Consider the following 6,294-nt stretch of genomic DNA (forward strand, 5'->3'; position numbering starts at 1 on the left):
AGTGGTTTGTTTTTGCAAAATGCTTTGACTCCAGGGAGAGCTGCTTCAAGAGGGAAAAAAGGAAAAACAAAAAGAAAGAAAGGGAAAATTTTTAAGTGGGGTTTTGCTTACCAGAAAATTTCTTCCCTTGGCTCCGACTCTCCCCTCCCCCCACAAGGACTGACTCAACCATCAGAGAGAATTTTAATGGCCTTTTTTCTTCCCCTAAAAAATAAACCAGAACCAGACTTCTATGCAGTAAGAACTAGCTTTGCCTCACCCAAGCGAAGACAGGTGTGCATGTGCGTGTGTGTATGTGTGTGTGTGTGTGTTAAAGGAAGCAAATTCAAAGTATGAAGAGCTTTGGCCTAATTTATTTCAAACTAGAAGAAAAAGGGAAACAGAGCTAGATTTGTGAGGGCCAGTTTTGTAGCTGAATAACTTGCCCATCCACAGAGTGGCAGGACCCAGGTGAGACAGGTGTGGTTTCATTCTTGGTGTTACCAAGACTTTACATGGTTGGATGGGATGGTAGAGGCTAACAGGGGCCAAGTAAAAAGAGAAAGTGCTGGAAAGGGAAACTCTAGTCAGCCCCCTAGTTATTAATAAAGTGTACACAACATCAAACTACTGACTTACTTTTTTCCTTCCTTTTATGATAAACATTTTTAAACATATAGAAAAACAAAGTTGAAAGAATCAGATACCCACAACCTGTATTCTATAATGAACATTTTGCCCTATTTGCTTATTTTTTAAGAGAAGGAGAGAGAGAGGGAGGGAGGGAAAGGAAAAGAGAATCTCAAGCAGGCTCCATGCCCAGTGTGGAGCCAGACAAGGGGCTCCGGGCAGGGCTCAATGTCACAACCACAGTGAAATGGTGAGATCATGACCTGAGCCAAAATCAAGTCAGATCCATAACCAATTGAGCCACCCAGGTACCTCTGCTCCATCTGCTTTTATCATGTGTGAAATCACCCATCCATCCCTCTCACATGTCCATCAGGCAGGCCATCTTACTCTGTAAGATTCCAAAGTTGCTGACATTGGTATTCACCTGTAAGCAATTAGGTGTGCACCTATTAGTTAGAATTCAACATTTGCTTATGGTTGTGGAGTTTTTTAAGATAAAATTTACATACAGAGGAATGAATAAATCTTAATGGACCTTTTGATGAGTTTTAAAGAATTGTTTTTAATAAATAAATTTATTTATTTTTGAGAGAGAGAAAGAGACAGAGTGTGAGCTGGGAAAGGGGCAGAGAGAGGGAGACACAGAATCTGAAGCAGGCTCCAGGCTCTGAGCTATCAGCACAGAGCTGGATACGGGGCTTGAACCCACAATCCATGAGATCATGACCTGAGACCAAAGTTGGATGCTTAACCGACTGAGCCACCCAGGCACCCCTGATAAGTTTTAATCAAGGCATACAATTTTTTAAAGAACGATTTCAAATTTTTAAAAAAGTTGCAAGAATAATACAAAGACCTCTCATTTGCCCTTTACTCAGATTCACTACTTTTTTTTAATTAGTCGTAAGTTGTATACGTCATGTACCTTTACCTCTTAATAATTATGTGTATATTTCCTAAGAGCAATGCCATTCTCTTATTTAGGAAGTTTGACTTTGATATTATACTTTTTATCTAAACTACAGTCGATATTCCAATTTTGAAAATTATCCTAAATAATTTTCTTTCTAGCATTTTCCCCTTTAATATAGGTTCCAGCCCTCTGTGAATTGTGGTTTTACCTTTACTGTGCCTTTCTTTATCTTGCTTAATGTTTTTTGGCTTAAATTCTACTCTGTTTTATATCATTATGGTGATCATTGAATTCCTATTGTTTCCATTAGTCTGGTAAATCTTTGTCCATCACTGTATTTTTACTCTATGTTTTAGGTGTGTCTTTTGTTTTTTAAATACTTTTTAAAGTTTATTTATTTAAGAGAGAGAGAGAACAAGCAGTAGAGAGGCAGAGAGAGAGGGAGAGAAAGAGAATCCCAAGTAGGCTCCACCCCGTCAGGGCAGAGCCCTGTGTGGGGTTCAAACCCATGAATCATGAGATCATGACCTGAGCCGAAATCAAGAATAAGACACTCAACCAACTGAGTCCCCAGGTTCCGCCAGGAACCCCTATATGTGTCTTGATCACAGTGTAGAGTTGGGGTTTGTTATATAAGCCAATTTGAAGATATTTTCATATAGAGACAAATTAAACCTATTCATATTTAACAAGATGACCTATGTTTGGTCTCAGCTCTGTCATATTTTTAAAGTCATAATTAAAGTATATATTATATTGTATTTGCTACGCTTCTTTCTCTATTAAGTCTATCAGCTATATTAATTTTAAAGGTATTTTTGGTATTTAAGAACTTTTGTTCTAAACATTTTTCTTTTCAGTAGGCTTTGTGCCCAGTGTGGGGCTTGAACTAACTACTGAGAGTTGCATGCTCTACTGACAAAGCCAGCAAGGTGTCCCAAAGAATTTTTATTCTAGTTACTACCTTTGTATTTATATATTTTACAGTTTCCCTAACTCCATTCTTTTCTTACTTATTCTCTTATTATCTGACTCCTCAGTGGTATCTTCTGACTCCCACTTACTATCACAGGCAATGATCTTATTCTGCTTTCCTCCTCTTTGTCCTGTCTCCTTGCATTTTTAGTTGTTTTCTTTCTACTTTGTCAGAACATATAATATTTATGCTTTCCACCCATATTTGCTCTCTAGTTTACTCCCAGCTCTGCCATTAACTATATTAAGTGTTCATCATTGGTTATTTGGCTTAAGTTTCCTCTGTTACCACTTAGTTGGATGAAGTTCATTCTCCACTATATTCTTCAGGAAGGGCATATGCAATAGTATTCCATACTTTGGATAGTCTAGGTGGGCATAAAATCCTTGAGTAGTATTTTCTATCCTTGAGCATCCTGAAAATGCTGCTTCACTATTGCCTTACTTCATATGTGGCTCATGAGAAGCCAATGCCCTGCCTGATTTTCTTCCCTGTAAGTAATTGTATGTTTTTCCCTGGAGGTTCTGAGGGGATCTTTTGTTTTTGTTTTTGTTTGTTTGTTTGTTTTGTTTCTTAAAGACTAATTGTTTTACTAGGATATGTCTTGGAGATAATTATCTCATGTCAGTTTTCAAAGTTACACTGTAGTTGTATATGTAGACTGAAATGTTCTTTTATTTCCAGAAAATTGGGTGATAAATTTAAATACTAGTTCCATTACAATGTTTTGTTTGTTTCTTCAGAAATCACATTATCCAGGCATTGGACCTTTGTTACGGATCTTCCATTTTAACCACTTTGTCTCAGGTCTTTTTAACTTCTTTATGTCATTTTAATTCTCTTGATTATCTATTCTTTTTTGATATTCTTAAATAAGTTTCCATTGAAATTTATTTTCCATTGGGAGTTGTAATTTATTCCTTTTGTAATTTATTCTTGATTTATCAGATAATTGCATCTTTTTCTTCAGTGTCTTTCAATCAATTCATGTTGCATTTCTTATTTTACAACCATTTCTATTCTTAAGGGCTTTTTAAAAATTTTATGATATGAGGATTTAAAATAATCTATCTCTGGGACACCTGGGTGGCTCAGTCAGTTAAGCTTCTGACTCTTGATTTTAGCTCAGGTCATGATCTCACAGTTGTGAGATTGAGCCCCATGTCAGGCTCTGCTCTGGGTGTGGAGCCAGCTTGGGATTCTCTCTCTCTCCACCTTTCATATGCCCCTCCCCTGCTCACATTCTCTCCTTCTTTCTCTCAGATAAATAAATAAATAAATAAATAAATAAATAAATAAATAAATGTTAAAAATAAATAGATAAATAAATAAAATGAATATAAAAAATCTATCTCCATGTACATGTATTTGCTTTAGGATACTTAATTCAGTTTATAGAATAGTGTTAAATTTTCTTCTGCTTTGTGAATAGTTTTTGTGAAGAGAATTTTCATCAGCTTAAATGTGATGATTAACATGTTCTGTTTTCTTTTATAACTAACTGTCTTATAGGATGTTTTCTTGATTTTTTTTCAACTTCTAACTCTTTTGTGGGCAGTTATTTTATTTCAGTTTACTAAAGTGCATCTTCTTTAATAGATGCTATTGACAGTTGTGGTGGAGGCGGGGTGGGGGTGGTGCAATGGTATACTGATAAATGTTTAACAACCAGATCTCCCAGGAAAGGGGCGGGGGGGCGGGGGGGGGGGAGAAGGGAATAGATTAACAGTTGCCAGTTTCTGTGCTATATATCCTCCCTCCCTGGTGGATATTGCTCAACACAGACATGGGAAGAGATGCTGTCAGTCTTCGTGAGCCATTATGTCTCCTGAACATCTTGTTTCTCTTTTATTTTTGCATGATCTTTAACTTCCCCTCTTATTTCCTTCTTGTCCTTCTTGGCAACATCTTCAGGCATGATCCCTTCTCTATTTGATTTTTCCACAGAAGCAGCAATATTCCTTCAATAATGCCACTTCTGGTGCTGCTTATCATAAGTCCCTCTGCTATAGCTGGTGCTTTGAATTATGAAGTCCCAGACCTGTGTTCAGTATTTTGACACTTACTGTTGGGCTCTTCTGGAGTGATTTTGCCTATGCTTCAACTGCATATTTTCCCTCTTGTATTTTTTATGGGTCACTTAAGTCTCCTTCTCTCTACCCACTGCAGTAGTGGTGGGAGTCTCCTGGAACTTGGTATTTATTTCTTTGTTTACATGTAATGTGAAGGTCATGGAAGTCTCTGTGTATTAGTAATGCTGAGAGACTGGGTCATGCATGGTTTTATTTGCACTTCTTAGTGATTTTATGTTTGGGGAAATAGATATATAAGGATGGAAAGAAAGATTTGGATTCAGGTAACCATCAGTACTTCTCAGTCATGAAGACTCTTCTGGCTTGACTTTTCATTACCAAATTCATTGACTCTTTCAATGTCATGTTGATGTAAAATGTGGGCTTTTCACTATACCTCAGTTCAGATGAGCTTAGCCCCTGAGACTAAGTCTGTGTGTCTCAGTAAGTAAAGCACGATTTTAATAATCAAGCAAAATGTGAGTGGTAGATGCCATCCCTACGTCAAGTGGGACTTGAAAATTGATCCAATCAAAACTTCAGATCAAGTCCCATCCAGCTGCTCATGTCAGCCTGAACCCAATGTATACCAATTAGGCAGAAATACTTGGTCTTTGATGGTAGTAATAGAGGCGGAGACAGTGAAACATGTCAAAATGATAGCAATTTAAAGCTATTTGGGGGGCACCTGGGTGGCTCAGTCAGTTGAGTGTCAGACTCTTGATTTCAGCTCAAGTTATGATCTCAAGGTTCATGAGTTCAAGCTCCGCAGTTCAAGCACTGTCAGTGCAGAGCCTGTTTGAAATTCTCTCTCCTCCTTCCCCCCATTCCCTTCCTCTCTCTCTCTCTTAAAAATTAGCATTAAAAAAGCTATTTTTAATTTTAGTGTATAATGAAGAAAGGCAAGTCTTCAGTTACAAGCTGTTCAGTGTTCCCATGGCTCTCAGTATTCACAAATGCATTTAATCTTCATTGTTATTTATTCTCATCCCAGTGTGTTCCACACATGAAAATTTATCCATCTTTGTGTTTACAATCTCTAGCACAGATCCATGAATAAAGTTGTTGATCTGTTGATTTCATATTTTAAAAAAGTTTTTTTGCTTTTGAGTGAGTGCCAACATAATCATAAAATCAGTGACTCACCAAAACACACATAGGCTACACCACCCAATCTTTATAGCACAGGCTACTACTCAATGTGCTCGCACACTGATTCACTCATTCATTCATTCACTCAGTCCATCAACAAACATATTTTGAGCGCAAGCTCCAGGAACTATTCTAAGGACTATAGGAAGAGGAAATGACTCTGACATAGACTCTAACCTGAGATCGCTGGACACCTATTTCCTTGCTGCCTTTCTGCCTCCAATTTTGATTTCAATTGTGAGCACTTACTGTGTCTATATGACATTCAAGAAATTGAATAAAAAGTTGAAAATTCAATTTATTGTCTGCTTCCATAGCTTCTGTCTGTACCTTCAATTTTTTTATTCAGATACTGAAGCAGTAACTATTTTTATAGTTACTCTCTTTAGGATAGTAAATGATCCAAGTTTGACTTCACTTTCATTTCTGTTTTGATGCATCATAGGCATAACTACAGTTTTATAAACCTGGAGAAAAATTCAGTTTTATAACCAACTTAGAATGGCACATGTGGAAGAAAAAAAAAGAATGGAACATCTGCCACCAAGTACATAAACACTAATAAAATT

The sequence above is a fragment of the Hyaena hyaena genome, unplaced genomic scaffold, assembly GCF_003009895.1.
Source record: "Hyaena hyaena isolate Hyena2069 unplaced genomic scaffold, ASM300989v1 scaffold_269, whole genome shotgun sequence".
In the NCBI taxonomy this organism is placed as follows: Eukaryota; Metazoa; Chordata; class Mammalia; order Carnivora; family Hyaenidae; genus Hyaena; species Hyaena hyaena.